The following is a 19,967-nucleotide window of genomic DNA, read 5'->3' on the forward strand; positions in this document are numbered from 1 at the left end:
CGTTCCGAACTCCATTGATGCTTATAGGGGGTGCTGCCATTGACGTCCATGGACGTCCAAAAATTTTCCCATTCATTTTCAATGGGGAAAAAACTAAATTTCCCCAAATCAACAGAAAATGACAGATATTAATAGGACGTATACCCCAAACGTCCCCAATTCCATTTACGCTTATGGAGGGTGATGCCATTGACGTTCATGGACGTCCAATTCTCCCAATCTTTTCTAATGGCTTTTACTTTGTTTAGTGCCATTGACTGGCATTATGGTCCATTCTATTGATAGACCTGAGTGGGGCTAAGATCTGTATCTCCACAGAGGAAAGACCAAGGTGTGTAATTTCTCCCGAAATTGCAGTTTCTAGTATAACTATAATGTTCAACTAAATATTCATGGTTTCAGGACACATCATTCATTCATAAGTCAATTATATACCTTAATAATATAACTAAGTTTATTTAATCACATTGTATCTCTTTTATTTACTTAGAAACCCCCTCAACAACAACTAATGGAACCTCAGGTGAGCGCCCACAACTCACACCTGTACTCTACACATTTTACCCCAGTATATCTATAGAATTCACCTAAAATATTCAAGGTTTTAGGTAGGTATCGTTCAATCATAAGCCAATTATATAAATTCAAATTAATATAATTTTATCTACATATTACTTCGGATATCCCACTACACCAGTTTAGTTCCCACACATTACACCTGTACTTTACCCCAGTATACCTATAATGTTCAACTAAATATTCATGGTTTCAGGACACATCATTCATTCATAAGTCAATTATATACCTTAATAATATAACTAAGGTTATTTAATCACATTGTATCTCTTTTATTTACTTAGAAACCCCCTCAACAACAACTAATGGAACCTCAGGTGAGCGCCCACAACTCACACCTGTACTCTACACATTTTACCCCAGTATATCTATAGAATTCACCTAAAATATTCAAGGTTTTAGGTAGGTATCGTTCAATCATAAGCCAATTATATAAATTCAAATTCATATAATTTTATCTACATATTACTTCGGATATCCCACTACACCAGTTTAGTTCCCACACATTACACCTGTACTTTACCCCAGTATACCTATAATGTTCAACTAAATATTCATGGTTTCAGGACACATCATTCATTCATAAGTCAATTATATACCTTAATAATATAACTAAGGTTATTTAATCACATTGTATCGCTTTTATTTACTTAGGAACTCCCCCAACAACAACTAATGGAACCTCAGGTGAGCGCCAACGACTCAAACCTGTACTCTACACATTTTACCCCAGTATACCTATAGAATTCACCTAAAATATTCAAGGTTTCAGGTAGATATCATTCAATCATAAGTCAATTATATAAATTCAAATTAATTTAATATCATTTTATCTACATATTACTTCGGATATCCCACAACACCAGTTTAGTTCCCACAAATCACCCCTGTACTTTACTCTAGTATAACTATAATGTTCAACTAAATATTCATGGTTTCAGGACACATCATTCATTCATAAGTCAATTATATAGCTTAATAATATAACTAATTTGATTTAATCACATTGTATCGCTTTTATTTACTTAGGAACTCCCCCAACAATAACTAATGGAACCTCAGGTGAGCGCCAACAACTCACACCTGTACTCTACACATTTTACCCCAGTATACCTATAGAATTCACCTAAAATATTCAAGGTTTCAGGTAGATATCGTTCAATCATAAGTCAATTATATAAATTCAAATTGATTTAATATCATTTTTTCCACACATTATTTCAGATATCCCACTACACCAGTTTATCTTCCACACATCACACCTGTACTTTACCCCAGTATACCTATAATGTTCACCTAAAATATTCATAGTTTCAGGACACATTTTTCATTCATTAGTCGATTATATACTTTAATCTTTTCAAGTTTATTTATTCGCATTTTATCGCTTTTATATACTTAGGAACTTCCCCCACACCAACGAGTGGAACCTCAGGTGAGTGCCCACAACTCACACCTGTACTCTACATATTTTGCCCCAGTATACCTATAGAACTCACCTAAATATTCAAGGTTTCAGGTAAGTATCATTCAATCATATGTCAATTATATAAATTCAAATTGATTTAATATCATTTCATCTATCACTTCGGATATCCCACTACACCAGTTTAGTTCCCACACATCACACCTGTACTTTACCCTAGTATAACTATAATGTTCACCTAAAATATTCATAGTTTCAGGAAACATCATTCATTCATTTGTCAGTTATATACTTAATATATTCAAGTTGATTTAATCGCATTTTATCTCTTTTATATACTTAGGAACTTCCCCCACACCAACTAGTGGAACCTCAGGTGAGTGCCCACAACTCACAACTGTACTCTACATATTTTGCCCCAGTATACCTATAGAATTCATCTAAAATATTCAAGGTTTCAGGTAGATATAATTCAATCATAAGGGGACAGGACGGGCAGTTGAGTTTCTAGCCTACATGACGCCCTGGGTGACAAGATGCTTTGGCACCCCCACAAAACAAAAATAAGATAAATAAAAATCACAAAAAAACAACAACGGTTGACCCACAAAATACAGCGCAACAAGTATACTTAGAATGACCTAACAACAAAAACACAGTATTTGTTAGGAACACTACATTTATGAAGTGCACAACAATAAATATATGAAAGAGAATATTAATTTACATCACAAATATTATTAAATATTTTAGAAATAATAGAAATAAAAGTTTGGAAGATTTTACTTGTGACTAGTTGGCTAAGATGTGATGACCGCTACTGGGGCTCCGGTTAGAGAGCACAGGAGGTGAAATAAAATACTTTTTGGGCTCATGTGCAGGTGTGCATAGAGTACATTTAGTATCTGGTGAAAGACTTGCAGACATACAGTCAACGTTCACAGACCTCTTAATGTGTTTAGGTTATTAAACATTGAACAACATCACCTTAACTATAAACCAACTATAGTGAACATTTGCACACTATCTTCCTTCAAATCACTACAGTCACTGCTCACATTAATTATTTAATATGATGATAACAGTCATCGCCGATAAAAAAAAAAAAAAAACAAGCTAATAACTATGATTTTTTTTTATTGCTCACACTTAAACATTAAAAAAACAGACACCAAACCACATCTAACACAACTATTCCTCCACCTAGCATTGCGAGGAATGTTCACGATCTACAGTATGTGCATCGCCTAGAATTCACTTTACAAGGCATACTCTCATCATCATTGAAGGAGCTGCCCAGAACCGCAGAACTGGAAATAAAAGCCCGAGCAGTTTCCAAAATAAAAATGCCACTTTAAATAGAAGGTAAATTAATAAAACGTCACTCTAAACTAGAAACTGCAATTTCGGGAGAAATTACACCTGGGTCTTTCCTCTGTGGAGATAAAAATCTTGGCCCCACTCAGGTCTATCAATAGAATGGACAATAATGCCAGTCAATGGCATTAAACAAAGTAAACGCCATTAGAAATGATTGGGAGAATTGGACGTCCATGTCCGTCAATGGCAGCACCCTCCATAAGCGTCAATGCAGTTGGGGACATTTGGGGTAAAGGTCCTATTGATATCTGATGATTTCCTACTGATTTGGGGACATTTTTTGTTTTTGCCATTGAAAATGAATTGGAAAAATTTGGACGTCAATGGTATCACCCTCCATAAGCATCAATGCAGTTGGGGACATTTGGGATACATGTCCTATTGATAACTGGTGATTTCCCACTGATTTGGGGACATTGTTTTTTTTTGACATTGAAAATGAATGGGAAAAAAATTGGACGTCCATGGACGTCAATGGTAGCACCTCCTATAAGCGTCAATGGAGTAGGGGATGTTTGGGGGACACGTCCTATTGATATCTGGTCATTTTCTGTTGATTTGCGGAAATTTTGTATTTTCCCCATTGAAAATGAATGGGAAAAATTTAAGACGTCCATGGCCGTCAATGGCATCGACATCTATATTGTCAATTGAATTCAAGTACATTGCATCAATAGATTCGACATGCATGGCCGTCAATGGCATCAATGCAATGTAAAGTCCATTGGAAATCCCATTGGAAGTGAATGGAAAACTCTCCCATTAGAAATGAATGGGATAGTTTTTGGCAAATTACCGGGGAACCGTAATTTTTTTCCAAATTCTGTATACAACTTTTATGCCCCTCACCGTCCCGGAATTTTTGATGCCCAAATTATGCGATTTGGTCAAAAATTGTAGGACAAGTAGAGTTTTGAAACTTTTTTTTTTTTTTTTTCCGGAAAATTGCCGTTTACGGGCGAATGGAAAACTTTTCGGGGCCGTTTGAAAAAGACCCTGCGTCGCGCGAAAATTCCGGTCGTGCCGATACTTGAACGATGGCGATCGGTGCTATGGTTCGGGCTGCGCGGCGCGCCGAAAAAACACGGAGAATAAGATGAAGAACTAGAAACTGCAATTTCTGGAGAAATTACACCTGGTCTTTCCTGTGTGGCTATATAGATCGTAGCCCCGCCCAAGGCTATCAATAGAATGGACAAACATGCCTATCAATGGCATTAAACAAATTAAATCCCATTAGAAATGAATGGGAAATTTGGACGTCCATGGGCGCCAATGGCGGCACCCTTAATAAGTGTCAATGGAATTGGGGAAGTTTGGGGGACATGTCCTATTGATATCTGTTGATTTTCGAAAAAAAAAAAAAAAAAAAAAATCCCATTGAAAATGAATGGGAAAAATTTGGACGTCCATGGATGTCAATGGCATCACCCTCCATAAGCGGCAATGCAATCGGGGACATTTGGGGGACACGTCCTATTGATATCTAGTCATTTTCTGTTGATTTGGGGGAAAAGAAATGTTCCCATTGAAAATGAATGGGAAAAAATTTGGACGTCCATGGACGTCAATGGTATCAACTTACATAGGCTTCAATGGAATCCAAGTATATTGGCATCAATAAAATGTAAAAACATGCTGAAATGCCATTAGAAAATGAATGGGAAATTTGGACGTCCATGGCCGTCAACGGCGGCACCCTTCATAAGCGTCAATGGAATTGGAGAAGTTTGGGGGACACGTCCTATTGATATCTGGTCATTTTCTGTTGCTTGTGGGGAAAAAAACCATTTCCCATTGAAAATGAATGGGAAAAAATTTGGACGTCCATGGACGTCAATGGCAGCACCCCCTATAAGCGTCAATGGAGTTAGGGATGTTTGGGGACAGGTCCTATTGATATCTGGTCATTATCTGTTGATTTGGGGAAATTTAGTTTTTTCCCCATTGAAAATGAATGGGAAACATTTTGGACGTCCATGGCCGTCAATGGCATTGACATCCATAAAGTCAATTGAATCCAAGTACATTGGCATCAATAGATTCGACATGCATGGCCGTCAATGGCATCAATGCAGTGTAAAAAATTCAATTGGAAATCCCATTGTTAGTGAATAGGAAATGTTCTCATTAGAAATGAATGGGACAGTTTTTGGCAAATTTTCGGGGGACCGTAATTTTTATCAAAATTCTGTATATACTTTTATGCCCCTCACTGTCACGGAATTTTTGGTGCCCAAATTGTGTGATTTGGTCAAAAATTGAAGGACTAGATACATTTTGAAACTTTTCTTTGTTTCCCATTAAAAATGAATGGGCCAGTTTTTGGCATATTGCCGGGAAACCATACATTTTATCAAAAAAATATCCTGTCTTTTTTATTCCCCTCGCCGTCCCGGAATTTTTGATGCCCATCTTGTGTGATTTGGTCAAAAATTGAAGGAGTAGATACACTTTGAAAATTGTCTTTTTTTCCCATTAAAAATGAATGGGCAGGTTTTTTTCAAATTTCCATTTTTTTCCAAATTGTGTTAATAACCTTTATTCCCCTCCCCGTCCTTGAATTTTTGATGCCCAAATTGTTTGATTTGGTGAAAAATTGTAGGACTAGATACATTTTGAAACTTTTTTTTACCTCATTAAAAATGAATGGGCAAGTTTTTGTCAAATTTCTGGGGAACCGTAAATTTTTTCCAAATTCTGTATACAACTTTTATGCCCCTCACCGTCCCGGAATTTTTGATACCTAAATTATGTAATTTGGTAAAAAATTGTAGGACTAGATACATTTTGAAAATTGCTTTTTTTTTTCTCGGAAAATTGCCGTTTACGGGCAAACAGAAAATATTCGGGGACTTTTGAAAAAGTCCCTGCATCACGCAAAAATTCCGGACGTGTCGATACTTGAATGGTGCCGATCGGTCAAGCGGTTCGGGCTGCGCAGCGCGCCGAAGGATTCCCATTCAAAAAAAAAAAAAACAGAATAACATATAGGGAAGAAGTTGCAGAATCTCACTACCTGATCTTTCCAAAGGAAAGACCAGGTAATAAGTGCAATAAAGTTGCAGAACAACATAACCTTGGCTTTCCCTTTGGGAAAGACCCAGGTAACTAGAAACTGCAATTTCGGGAGAAACTACACCTGGGTCTTTCCTCAGTGGAGATACAGATCTTAGCCCCACTCAGGTGTAGCAATAGAATGGACAACTAGAAACTGCAATTTCGGGAGAAATTACACCTGGTCTTTCCTGTGTGGCTATACAAATCGTAGCCCCGCCCAAGGCTATCACTAGAATGGACAAACATGCCTATCAATGGCATTAAACAAATTAAATGCCATTAGAAATGAATGGGAAATTTGGACGTCCATGGCCGTCAATGGCAGCCCCTTCCATAAGCGTCAATGCAATCGGGGACATTTGGGGTACACGTCCTATTGATATCTGGTCATTTCCTGTTGATTTGGGGGGGGGGAAATTCCCATTGAAAATGAATGAGAAAAATTTTGGACGTCCATGGACGTCAATTGTATCAACTTACTTAAGCGTCAATGGAATCCAAGTACATTGGCATCAATAGAATGAACAATCATGAAGAAATGTCATTGGAAATTAATGGGAAGTTTGGACGTCCATTGACGTCAAAGGCATCACCCTCCATAAGCAGCAATGCAATCGGGGACATTTGGGAGACACGTCCTATTGATATCTAGTCATTTTCTGTTGATTTGGGGAAAAAAAAAATTCCCATTGAAAATGAATGGGAAAATTTTTGGACGTCCATGGACGTCAATGGTATCAACTTACATAAGCGTCAATGGAATCCAAGTACATTGGCATCAATAGAATGAACAAACATGAAGAAATGCCATTGGAAATGAATGGGAAGTTTGAACGTCCATGGACGCCAATGGCATCACCCTCCATAAGCGTCAATGGAATTGGGGAAGTTTGGGGAACACGTCCTATTGATATCTAGTCCTTATCTGTTGATTTGGAGAAAAAAAAAAATTACCATTGAAAATGAATGGAAAAAATTTTGGACGTCCATGGACGTCAATGGTATCAACTTACATAAGCGTCAATGGAATCCAAGTACATTGGCATCAATAAAATATAAAAACATGCTGAAATGCCATAAGAAAATGAATGGGAAATTTGGACGTCCATGGCCGTCAATGGCGGCACCCTTCATAAGCGTCAATGAAATTGGAGAAGTTTGGGGGACACGTCCTATTGATATCTGGTCATTTTCTGTTGATTGTGGGGGAAAAAAAACATTTCCCATTGAAAATGAATGGGAAAAAATTTGGACGTCCATGGACATCAATGGCAGCACCCCCTATAAGCGTCAATGGAGTCAGGGATGTTCGGGGGACAGGTCCTATTTATCAATAGGTATCTGGTCATTATCTGTTGATTTGGGGAAATTTAGTTTTTTCCCCATTGAAAATGAATGGGAAACATTTTGGACGTCCATGGCCGTCAATGGCATCGACATCCATAAAGTCAATCTAATCCAAGTACATTGGCATCAATAGATTCGACATGCATGGCCGTCAATGGCATCAATGCAATGTAAAAAAAAAATAAATTCAATTGGAAATCCCATTGGAAGTGAATGGGAAATGTTCTCATTAGAAATGAATGGGAAAGTTTTTGGTAAGTTTCTGGGAAACCGTAATTTTTTTACAAATGCTTTATACAACTTTTATGCCCCTCACCGTCACGGAATTTTTGATGCCCAAATTGTGTGATTTGGTCAAAAATTGAAGGACTAGATACATTTTGAAAGTTTTCTTTGTTTCCCGTTAAAAATGAATGAGCCAGTTTTTGGCAATTTGCCGGGAAACCGTACATTTTATCAAAAAATTTTTCGATGTATTTTTTATGCCCCTTGCCATCCCGGAATTTTTGACGTCCATCTTGTGTGTTTTCGTCAAAAATTGACGGACTAGTAACAGTTTGAAATTTGTCTTTTTTTTCCCATTAAAAATGAATGGGCAGGTTTTTGGCAAATTTCCGGGGAACCGTATATTTTTTCAAAATTGTCTTATTAACCTTTATTCCCCTCCCCGTCCTGGAATTTTTGATGCCCAAATTGGTGAAAAATTGTAGGACTAGATACATTTTGAAACTTTTTTTTTCTCAATAAAAATGAATGGGCAAGTTTTTGTCAAATTTCTGGGGAACCGTAATTTTTTTCCAAATTCTGTATACAACTTTTATGCCCCTCACCGTCCCGGAATTTTTGATACCTAAATTATGTAATTTGGTAAAAAATTGTAGGACTAGATACATTTTGAAAATTGCTTTTTTTTTCGGAAAATTGCCGTTTACGGGCAAACGGAAAATTTTTCGGGGTCGTTTGACAAATTCCCATCGTCGCGCAAAAATTCCGGACGTGTCGGTACTTGAATGGTGCCGATCGGTCAAGCGGTTCGGGCTGCGCAGCGCGCCGAAGGATTCCCATTCAAAAAAAAAAACAGAATAACATATAGGGGGAGGCCGTAGAATCTCACTACCTGATCTTTCCAAAGGAAAGACCAGGTAATAATGCCAGTCAATGGAATTAAATAAAGTAAATGCCATTAGAAATGAATGGGAAATTTGGATGTCCATAGCCGTCAATGGTGGCACCCTTCATAAGCGTGAATGGAATTGGGGAAGTTTGTGGGACACGTCCTATTGATATCTTGTCATTTCCTGTTGATTTGGGGAAGAAAAAAAAATCCCATTGAAAATGAATGGGAAAAAATTTGGACGTCCATGGACGTCAATGGTATCAACTTACATAGGCGTCAATGGAATCCAAGTACATTGGCATCAATAAAATGAAAAAACATAATTAAATGCCTTTAGAAATGAATGGGAAATTTGGACGTCCATGGACGTCAATGGCATCACCCTCCATAAGCGCCAATGGAATTGGGGAAGTTTGGGGGACACGTCCTATTGATATCTAGTCATTATCTGTTGATTTGGAGAAAAAAAAATTACCATTGAAAATGAATGGGAAAAAATTTGGACCCCTCCGTGAGTCATCACCTTATCGTGGTGGAGGGGTTTGCGTGTCCCAATGAGCCTAGGAGCTATGTTGTCTGGGGCTTTAAGCCCCTGGCAGGGTCACCCATGGCAAACAGGTCCTAGGTGAGGGGCCAGACAAAGCATGACTCACAAGACCCCTTATGATGAATAATATTAATGGACTCAGGTTTCCCTTGCCCGGACGCGGGTTACCGGGGCCCCCCTCTGGAGCCAGGCCTGGAGGTGGGGCTCGAAAGCAAGCGTCTGGTGGCCGGGCCTGTCCCCATGGGGCCCGGCCGGGCACAGCCCGAAAAGGCAATATGGGTTCCCCTTCCCATGGGATCACCACCTGTGGGAGGGGCCAAAGGGGTCGGGTGCGCAGAGAGTTGGGCAGCAGCCAAAGGCGGGGGCCTTGGCGGTCCAACCCCCAGCTGCAGAAGCTAACTATTGGGACATGGAATGCCACCTCTCTGGCAGGGAAGGAGCCTGAGCTGGTGTGTGAGGCAGAGAAGTTCCGACTAGATATAGTCGGACTCTCCTCCACACACAGCTTGGGTTCTGGTACCAATCCTCTCGAGAGGGGTTGGACTCTCTTCCACTCTGGAGTTGCCCACGGTGAGAGACGCCGAGCAGGTGTGGGCATACTTTTTGCCCCCCGGCTTGGTGCCTGTACGTTGGGGTTTACCCCGGTAGACGAGAGGGTAGCCTCCCTCCGCCTCCGGATGGGGGGACGGGTTCTGACTGTTGTTTGCGCTTATGCACCAAACAGCAGCTCAGAATACCCACCCTTTTTGGAGTCCTTGGAGGGTGTGCTGGAAAGCGCCCCCTCTGGGGACTCCCTCGTTCTACTGGGGGACTTCAACGGTCACGTGGGCAATGACAGTGAGACCTGGAGGGGCGTGATTAGGAGGAACGGCCCCCCCGATCAGAACCCGAGTGGTGTTCTGTTATTGGACTTCTGTGCTCGTCACGGTTTGTCCATAACGAAGACCATGTTCAAACATAGGGATGACATAGGGATGTCCATATGTGCACTTGGCACCAGGACACCCTAGGCCGCAGTTCAATGATCGACTTTGTAATCGTGTCATCGGACTTGCGTCCACAAGTTTTGGACACTCGGGTGAAGAGAGGGGTGGAGCTGTCAACTGATCACCACCTGGTGGTGTGTTGGCTCCGATGGCGGGGGAAGTTGCTGGCCAGACCTGGCAGGCCCAAACGGATTGTGAGGGTCTGCTGGGAACGTCTGGCAGAATCCCCTGTCAGAAAGAGTTTCAACACCCACCTCCGGCAGAACTTCTCCCTTATCCCGGGGGAGGTGGGGGAAATTGAGTCCGAGTGGGCCATGTTCCGCACCTCCATTGTTGAGGCGGCCGATCGGAGCTGTGGCCGTAAGGTGGTTGGTGCCTGTCGTGGCAGCAATCCCCGAACCCGCTGGTGGACACCAGCGGTAAGGGATGCCGTCAAGCTGAAGAAGGAGGCCTATCGGGCCTTTTTGGCCTGTGGGACTCCGGAGGCAGCTGACAGGTACCGGCTGGCCGAGCGGACTGTGGCTTCGGCGGTCGCCGAGGCAAAAACTCGGACATGGGAGGAGTTCGGTGAGGCCATGGTAAACGACTTCCGGACGGCTTCGAGGAAATTCTGGTCCACCATCTGGCGTCTGAAAAGAGGAAAGCAGTGCACTATTAACACTGTGTATAGTGAAGATGGTGTACTGCTGACCTCGACTTTTATCAAAATTCTGTATACAACTTTTATGCCCCTCACCGTCACGGAATTTTTGATGCCCAAATTGTGTGATTTGGTCAAAAATTGAAGGACTAGATACTTTTTGAAACATTTCTTTTTTTCCCATTAAGAATGAATGGGCCAGTTTTGGGCAATTTGCCAGGAAACCGTACATTTTATCAAAAAAATTTTCTCTGTATTTTTTATGCCCCTCGCCATTCGGGAATTTTTGACGCCCATCTTGTGTGTTTTCGTCAAAAATTGACGGACTAGTAACAGTTTGAAAGTTGTCTTTTTTTCCCATTAAAAATGAATGGGCAGGTTTTTGGCAAATTTCCGGGGAACCGTAAAACTTTTATGCCCCTCACCGTCCCGGAATTTTTGATACCTAAATTATGTAATTTGGTAAAAAAATTGTAGAACTAGATACATTTTGAAAATTGCTTTTTTTTTTTCAGAAAATTGCCGTTTACGGGCAAACGGAAAATTTTTCGGGGTCGTTTGAAAAATTCCCATCCCCTCCCCGTCCTTGAATTTTTGATGCCCAAATTGTTTGATTTGGTGAAAAATTGTAGGACTAGATACATTTTGAAACTTTTTTTTTCCTCATTAAAAATGAATGGGCAAGTTTTTGTCAAATTTCTGGGGAACCGTAAATTTTTTCCAAATTCTGTATACAACTTTTATGCCCCTCACCGTCCCGGAATTTTTGATACCTAAATTATGTAATTTGGTAAAAAATTGTAGGACTAGATACATTTTGAAAATTGCTTTTTTTTTCTCGGAAAATTGCCGTTTACGGGCAAACAGAAAATATTCGGGGACTTTTGAAAAAGTCCCTGCATCACGCAAAAATTCCGGACGTGTCGGTACTTGAATGGTGCCGATCGGTCAAGCGGTTCGGGCTGCGCAGCGCGCCGAAGGATTCCCATTCAAAAAAAAAAACCAGCATAACATATAGGGAGGAAGTTGTAGAATCTCACTACCTGATCTTTCCAAAGGAAAGACCAGGTAATAAGTACAATAAAGTTGCAGAACAGCATTACCTTGGCCTTTCCTTTGGAAAGACCCAGGTAACTATTAAACAACTTGAATGACTAGAAACTTCAATTTCAGGAGAAATTACTCTGGGTCTTTACTGTGTGGAGATACAGATCTTAGTCTCGCCCAGGCTGGTTTGGGGACATTATCAGGTCACTTCCTGTTGATTTGGGGACATTTTTGGGGACACGCCTGGTCATAACAGGTCATTTGTGGACATTTGGGGGGCATGGCCTGGTCATATCAGGTCACTTGGTGACTCTGGGGGCCTGGCCTGGTCATAACAGGTCATTTGGGGGCGTGGCCTGGCCATATCAGGTAATTTGGGGGTGTGGCCTGTCCATATCAGGTCATTTGGGGGGCATGGCCTAGTCATATCAGGTGATTTGGGGGCGTGGCCTGGTTATATCCTGTCATTTGGGGGCGTGGCCTGGTCATTTCAGGTCATTTGGGGACACTTGGGGGGCGTGGCCTGGTCATATTAGGTTATTTGGGGACAATTGGGGTGCTTGTCCTAGTCTGGTATCTGGCCTAGTATCTGGTTTCCTGTTAATTTCGGGACATTTGGTTTTTGTAGGACTAGATACAGTTTTAATTTTTTCTTTTTCCGTAAAATCTGTGATAAAACGGCATTTACGGGCGAACGGAAAATTTTAGTTCGAAAAATTCCCGGCATCGCATGAAAATTCCGGTCGTTTCGATATTAGAACGATACATCGGTCAAACGGTTCGGGCTGTGTGGCGCGCCGAAGAAATCCCATTCCCAAAAAAAAAAAAAAAAACAGAATAACGCTATCTGGGTCTTTATCAAATACCCATAATTCTTAGTGATCCTCGATTTTAAAGAGATGTAGGCTCTAACAAACCACAATTGTTCTCTTGTATTAAAATATGTCGTTAGAAACACATAAAATGTTAAATCAATGGCAATATTTTATAATATTTGGTGCATTTTTTGACCGATAGTTGGCGCCATGTTCTGCGGGCGCGGACTGATGACGTAGATGATATTTTCCCAATCGTGTAGAGTGTGTACAACAATTGTGTATTGCTGGCTTAACTCGCGAAGTAAAATGCCACGATGTGCTGCTTATGGATGCAATTTCGAGTCAAACGGAAACAAGGAGAGTGATGTGAGTCTCCACAAATTTCCTGTTGACAAGAAGAGGAGAAAGGTTTGGGAAAATGCCTGTAGACAAGCAAATCTTCCCAAACAACCAAGGCTTTGTTCTCGCCATTTTTCTCCTACCGCGTTTGAGGATTTTAGTCAACGACAACTAATGAAAGATCTCACCGGAGCGGCTAGATATAAGCGCACACTAAAACCAAATGCCGTTCCAACTATTTCCCAGCACAAGAAGCCTCAGCCTGCTCGGATATCGAGTGAAATGCGCGCAATGAAGCGAGACCGACGAGACACTCTGGCCGCCCTCTTAAGCACCCAGGCCGCTCCTGTCGCTACAGCGGGAGGCGAACCTTCGGGCGTACCGCTAGTCACAGAGGAAGCTAATAATTCACCTCTACTGTCAGTTCATCAGGCATTAAGTGTGTGTGTTCAGTATTCACCTAATATGAGTGATGCTGCCACTCAAACTGATCAAAGCACGTCCAATGCAATTCATTCAATGCAACACAAATGTCCCAACCCCATTGATAAAGCAATAAATTCTCATCAACGGCGGAATGGCATACATGTGAAGTCAAAATCCATTTTAGGGGACTCCCTCTGAAAGCTCATCGCGAGAATGGCAAGAGTGCCAAACAGTAATCAGAGAAAAGGGTGGGTACTTCGAAGATACTAGAATATTACACGTTTGTAGTTATTTCACCTTTTTTCTAAGTACACAATTCACACATGTGCATTTGTAGCAAGTTATAACAGAATTCACCGGCGGAAATTATGTGTGTGTTTGTTTGTGTGGTTGGGGGGGGTACTTTGTGAAGAACAGCTGGAAATAACATTACCTTCCGCGGGTCGCATGCCAGACAGACATTGCTATTTCTTGCAGCCAAAATGTCAATAAAACAACGCGGATTTGCTCCGTGGTTTGATACTTCGCCTCCTTCCCTAGCTCGCCACATATTCATAGTTTTATTGCCTTCAGTGAGAGTTTATAATGTCAATGGTCATGAAAATAAAAAGGCACGAATGCCAAGGTGTTTTGGCCTGTACTGTATGTAAAGCATACGACAGCTCTGGATGCTAACAATCTACATAATTATATTGGAATGAGTTTGATGACGCAATAACTCACCCTTGAAGATCTGCTGACAAAAACCTGAGTTTTCGACAGCATACGCTCTCTCGTTCCGTTGTCATCGAGATGCACTTGCCGCAAGTACACCAGAAGTTTAGCCCAACTCTTGCCTCATCAAGTATTTCTTGCTCTGCATTTCGCCTTTGCTACTCGTCTTGTGAACGACCGACAGTGCTGTCCTGCTCTTCACTTTTCCGCTCTGGTTCAAATTGGAAGGGACGAACCGACGACATGTTGGGATAGCTAATGAATGACACGCTAAAGTCCGTCAGCGGGATTTGTGACATCACAGCACTGCGACGTCAACAACCATGGCGAACAATCAGTTAAAATAATTTTACAAATTTTATTAAAACGAAAACATTAAGAGGGATTTAGTGTCAAATTATTATAACTCATACTAAGATGTATCTTTTAAGAATTACTTGTCTTAAAACTAGAGGATCACTTTAACAGAGAGAATCATATACATTATACAACTAGGTCAAATATTGAAGTGAAAAAAAAGATTCTTTGCACGTTAAAAATCAATGTCAACCGTAGATGAGTGAAACTTAACAAATCCAATCCCGCCCCTACCCCCTTCTCATTTTGGAGTTGTGTGCAGACAGTAACTGCGATCTTCAGGGGACGTCATTGCAACACTAGGGGCACCAATTATAATAGTAAACAATCACTCGGGTGCACCTCACGTTCATGCGCCCCTAGCAATTTACAGCGACCGCCCAACCCGACCGTGCTAAGAACCGCCATTGGGGATGTGAATAATAATTAACGGGAGCGGGCAAGAACACATTAATGATGATTTTCACCTGTGTCAAAAAAAGCCTCGCGGACCGAAGCGTCCATTTTTGTAGTTTTATTTTGGTGGGTTTGTGTTGGCACGTTAGAAGAACTACACATTCCATTATCCCAAGTTTCCAACACTTCGACTGCTACAACCCCTTGCAAAAAGTATGGAATCACCAGTCTCGGACGAGCACTCACTCAGACATTTTATCATGTAGTACAAACTCAGATAAAAAGCTTGAAAAAAAAAAAACAGAATTAGTTAAAAAATGCAACTCTTTAGCATTCAGAAACACTAAAAGAAATTAACAAAAAACATTATGGTGGTCAGTAAATGTTATTTTTATAAAGCAAGTGCAGGGAAATATATATGGAATCACTCCATTGTGATGAAAAATATGGAATCACGAGAACCAAACAAAGAAATAACAATCAACACTCTAGTATTAAAAAGTAGTAAAAACTATTATTATTATTAAGTATTTAGCAGCACAACCTCTGGCTTTTATGACAGTTTGCAGTATCTGAGGCATGGACTTGATGAGTATTCTTCATCAATTTGGTGCCAACTCTCTTTGATTGCAGTTGCCAGATCATCCTTGCAGGTCGGAGCCTTGCTGTAGACAATTTTCCCCCCCAATTGTTTTCAATATGGTTGAGATCTGGGCTATTTGCAGGCCATGACATTGACTGGATGAGTCTTCTTCCAAGGAATGCTTTAACAGTTTTAGCTCTGTGGCATGATGCATTGTCATCTTGGAAAATTCATTCATTTTCCATGCCACTTCTTCCTCACGAGGGTCGCGGAGGTGCTGGAGCCTATCCCAGCTGACTCCGGGCAGTAGGCAGGGGACACCCTGAACTGGTTGCCAGCCAATCGCAGGGCACAAGGAGACGTACAACCATTCACGCACACTCTCATACCTACGAACAATTTAGAGTGTTCAATCAGCCTACCAGGCATGTTTTTGGGATGTGGGAGGAAACCGGAGTTCCCGGAGGAAACATATTTTCAATTGAAGGGATAGGAAAGCTGTCTAAAATTTCAATGTAAACTTGTGCATTTATTGAAGATTTAACCACAGCCATCTCCCCAGTCTCTTTGCCTGACATGCAGCCCCATATTATCAAGGACTGAGGGAATTTTGATGTTTTTTTTCCAGGCAGTCATCTTTGTAAATCTCACTGGAGCAGCACCAAACCAAGTTCCAGAATCATCACCTTGTGCAATGCAGATTCTTGACTTTTGACAAAGCCACTTTTGAACTGGATTGTACATGATGAAAAATCCCATATGATACACTACGGTTCAAAAGTTTGGGGTCAAAGCGACCCCAAACTTTTGAACGCTAGTGTATTTTTGAAGACTTGTAAAAAATGCGCGGGACTAGTAAATAACTGTAGTTGCTCGGGGACGAGTGGTAATCTAAAGTCAGTCATCCAAAAAGAACAATCCATTGACTTTCCTAATGGCAATTTACCCCCTCGGAAGGGCGCTCGAGGGTGCATGGGAGTTTGTCCAACATCTGTTTCGTAGATTTGGATTAGGTGTTCGACCGTGTCCCTCGGGGAGTCGTGTGGGGTGTGCATCGGGAGTATGGGGTACCGAGGCACTTGGTCCCTGTACGACCGGTGTCAGAGTTTGGTCCGCATTGCCAGCAGTAAATCGGTTTCGTTCCCAGCGATGGTTGGACCAAGGTTGCCCTTTGTCATCAATTCTGTTCATAACTTTTATGGACAGAATTTCTAAGCGCAGCCAGATCGTTACGGGTTCCAGTTTGGTGGCATCATCATTGCATCCCTGCTTCTTGCAGATGATGTGGTGCTGTTGGCTTCATTGAGCCATGACCTCCAACTCTTACTGGAGGGGTTCGCAGACGAGAGTGCAGCAGTTGGATAAAGATCATCACCTCCAAATCCGAGACCTGGTCCTCAGTCAGAAAAGAGTGGCGTGCCCTCTCCGGGTCAGGGATGAGTTCCTACCTCAAGTGGAGAAGTTCAAGTATCTTGGGGTCAAGTGAGGGCAGAAGGGAGCAGGAGATTGACAAGCAGACCGGTGCAGCGTCTGCAGTGATGCAGACTCTGAACCGGCCGATTGTGGTGGAGAACGAGGTGAGCCAAAAGGCGAAGCTCTCGATTTAGTTGATCTAAGTTCCTACCTTCACCTATGGTCAATAGCTGTGGGTCGTGACCGAACGAACACGATCCCGAATACAAGCAGCCGAAATGTGTCTCCTTTGTAGGGTGTCCGGGCTCTCCCTTAGAGATAGGGTGAGAAGCTCGGTCATCCGGGAGGGACTCATGGTCGAGTCGCTACTCCTCCGCAATGAGAGGAGCCAGCTGAGGTGGCTTGGGCATCTGGTTCGGATGCCACGTGGACGCATCCCTGGAGAGGTGTTTCGGGCCTGTCCCACCGGCGGGAGGCCCCGGGGACGACCCAGGACACCCTGGAGACACTGTGTCTTGGCTGGCCTGGGATCGCCTAGGAGTTGGTTGAAGTGGCTGGGGAGAGGGAAGTCTGGGCTTCTCTGCGAAAGCTGCTTCCCCCACGACCCGACCCAGGATTAAGCGGTAGATAATGGATGAATGGATGGATAAATAAAAATGGGAGTGGGAGTAATTTTGACTGGGAGCAGGACACGTTTGGGAGTCATTCTACTGGAGTGGGACGGGATTTACTTTTTGACTCAACCCCTTGATTAAGATGGATTTTTCTCAGGAGGGAATACAAGTGAAATTCCACTCCTGTTTCATGCTGTACTGGTTATGTTATCTTATGGGAAAAGTAAGGTTGTTTTTTTTTCTCCACATTTGCTTATTGTTAACCTAATAGCATAATTGCCTAAGTCATGTTTTTGCCCAATTGAGATTTATGTATAATTTTACTTTCCTACCACATCTACATCATCCTGACTTACTGATTTCCTCCTAAGCTAATTAGAACTGTTCAAAAAGACTATTAGTCATAAAACTATCAGTGTTTACAAAAAAAAGTTAGGCAGTTATGCTATTATGCTAACAATGTGAATAAATACATTGCTTGTAACATTAACATTAAATTGACATTTGTTAATGTATGAAATGTTGGGAAATCAATTCCTTGTAAACTTTCAGATTCCTTGCAGTGGCTCAAATACCGTATGTGGTGTACCATAATGATGAAGGTGGAGTTAGAATACTGGATGCTGATTCAGTCAATTCATCACTTTGATTATTTCTATTTTCCTACAGTGTTGGCACATATCAGAGCTCAGGTTGAACATGTCAACGGTCTCATTGTGACAGAATTAATTCGAAAAGTAAGTGCACCAAATACCAGCAATGCAGCATACTGTATTCTTGGTCTTATGTAGAATGTTTTCACACTCTTACATTACAGTACATTGAAGAAGAAGCTCGAAGCCGATGTGGAAACTGCTTAGTTAACCTCAGAGTAACGGAACTCCCAGGACCCTGACAGGTTTTAACCTCAAGCGCAATGGAGAACTGTTCCGGCTGGTCACGAATGGGGTGTGCTTGTCATGTACACGGGGCTGAAAATGTACAGTCTGTTCATTTAATTCAATTACAGTAAAAGTGTATAGTACCGGTAATTCTCACTTTGAAATAATAAACTCCTCTGTCAAACTGTGTCCGAGTTGCATACTAATTAAAGTTGAAGTCTTTCCACCTTTCTCGAACTTTGTCCGACATTAATCTATGCCTGAATACTGAGTCTTTCTAAAGCAACAGGTTATTCATGTAACTGTCACACAAGGTGTGTGAGGGTTCTTTTTAAATAACAACGTGAACCTGATTCTACCAGCAGAAAAGGGACTCCAAACAGTTGACTTTAAAAACAGACATTTATTTTAAAAAGCCAAAAACCCATTTTATGAGCAACATTTTACAAGACATTAAAATGTTTAAAGTAAAAATCACACTCTTGGCCTGATGCCACGCCTGTCTGGGTGTGTCCGGCCTTCCTGGCATCGGTTCTATTGTTTGCGTCCATCGCAGCTCCCTCTGTGCCGCTCATCCTTCTCCGTGGCGGCCCCCTCCTCAGTAAAACATACCACTAAAACCATGCAATATAAAATATTTGTAAAAACACTAAAATGACGAAACACGTGAAACCAGATCAAAACCAGACAATTCTAAAACATTAAAACATGGCAGCTAAGATAAGAACAGTGTCCATTTTGATATAACCGGTGTTGTTAATTTTACTTTAAAAAAGTAATTAATTACAGTTACCAATTACTTCTCCCCAAAAGTAATTGCATTAGTAACTCAGTTACCTGAATGTAAGAGTAATTAGTTACTTGGGAAAGTAACTAGTGATAATGGTCATGCCCCCCCCCCCCCCCCCCCCCAAAAAAAAAAAAAAAACCCAAAAAAACAAAACAGGTCATACAATGTTTTGGGTTTTGGGGACAATTGGCCCTAGCCCAAATCTTTACCCTCCACTTAGATACAAGGGTATTGTGATAACTAGATAGTAACCTTTGCTATCTGTGGAAGTCATTTAAAGTTGTGAATCAACCGTTAAAGTTGTTAAAATTGCTCCCGTTATTGCATTAGTTCCCTTCTGTCTACTTTCAACATGTGTAAGTTTTAAAACTGTTTCATCATTTAACGATAGATTTAAGTCAAGATTTTGCCGATTTAGGAGCATTTTAGATTTAAAAAAAAAAAAAAAAATTACTTAGGTTCGCTAGGAAGGATCTCTACATCAGAGCCTTCCTGAGAGGTCTACTGCTT

At 41.3% G+C, this 19,967-nt stretch overlaps 1 long non-coding RNA gene across 2 annotated transcripts; it reads left to right on the top strand.

Moving 5' to 3' along the window:
• Positions 1-1,237: 1,237 nt before the first annotated feature.
• On the top strand, positions 1,238-19,535 carry LOC130929598 (uncharacterized). Of its 2 annotated transcripts, none has more exons than XR_009066925.1 (5): positions 1,238-1,263; positions 1,979-2,011; positions 2,346-2,378; positions 18,456-18,523; positions 18,604-19,535. It is a non-coding gene; the product is annotated as an uncharacterized LOC130929598 (long non-coding RNA). The 2 variants fall into 2 exon arrangements; XR_009066924.1 differs by lacking the exon at positions 1,238-1,263 and adding an exon at positions 1,601-1,638.
• Positions 19,536-19,967: the final 432 nt, after the last annotated feature.

Source organism: Corythoichthys intestinalis, chromosome 14 (genome assembly GCF_030265065.1).
Source record: "Corythoichthys intestinalis isolate RoL2023-P3 chromosome 14, ASM3026506v1, whole genome shotgun sequence".
NCBI classification, from domain to species: Eukaryota; Metazoa; Chordata; class Actinopteri; order Syngnathiformes; family Syngnathidae; genus Corythoichthys; species Corythoichthys intestinalis.